The sequence below is a fragment of the Lynx rufus genome, unplaced genomic scaffold (assembly GCF_022079265.1).
Source record: "Lynx rufus isolate CCGP_SWC_20201006 ecotype Redwood Valley unplaced genomic scaffold, mLynRuf1.p SCAF_3, whole genome shotgun sequence".
NCBI lineage: Eukaryota > Metazoa > Chordata > Mammalia > Carnivora > Felidae > Lynx > Lynx rufus.
The window spans coordinates 183,929,748-183,930,628 of NW_025814845.1; the positions used below are offsets into that span (position 1 = coordinate 183,929,748).

Genomic DNA, 881 nt, shown 5'->3' on the forward strand with positions numbered 1-881 from the left:
TCCCACAAAAAAATCAAAAAAGCACTGTGTGACTTTAAGGAGAATTATAATTGTCATCAAATGAAACAATCAGTAAATAATTGTGCTTCGTCTACAGAATGTAAGAAAGTCGTAGTCATTGCCATCAACCTTGGGCAAACAGCGTGAGTTAATATTTCATTGGTAAAACATGAGGTTTCTTTGGATGCTCTTCATCTGAACCTACTTCCTTCCCTCACTATCTGTAAATGATTGACTTAGAGAGCTGGGTTTCAGTGATTGAATCTAATGAAGCTTGGGTATCAGGGCAATCTATTGCCTGGTACACTTCAAAAGGCCGATTTTATTTTTATTTTTTATTTTTTATTTTTGGCTTCTTAAGATTTTAATTCCAGTATAGTTAACATACAGTGTTATATTAATTTCAGGTGTACAATATAGTGATTCAGTAATTCCATATATCACCTAGTGATAAAAAGATGGAACACTTCACAGATTTGTGTGTCATCTTTGCACAGGGACCATGCTAATCCTCTCCATATCGTTCTAATTTTTAGTACAATGTGTTGTCAAAACAAGCACCCAAAAAGGCCAATTTTAAGCAATTATAAACATATCCTTATTTTTTTGTTGTTGGATGGGAATTGTAGAAAATAGAATTTATCTGAATTCCTACAATTCTAAAGCAAACATTTGTGACAGTGCTGCAAACAGCAAGCGCAACTGTGTGACTATATGAGCAGTCACATATTTTTCCAGATCCCAACATTTCAGATCCATCTTTGTCGATGCTAAGACACCTGCAAAACTGTTATTGATACAGCAAAATGGTTCTGAATCTCAGAGTTCTTATATGAAAACAATTTGATACAAGTTTTCCAAATGTTGACAGTTCTTTTTTT

The 881-nt window shown here is 33.7% G+C and overlaps 1 non-coding gene across 1 annotated transcript; it reads right to left on the bottom strand.

Moving 5' to 3' along the window:
- Positions 1–452: 452 nt before the first annotated feature.
- On the bottom strand, positions 453–556 carry LOC124521405 (U6 spliceosomal RNA). Its single transcript, XR_006964500.1, has one exon. It is a non-coding gene; the product is annotated as a U6 spliceosomal RNA (small nuclear RNA).
- Positions 557–881: the final 325 nt, after the last annotated feature.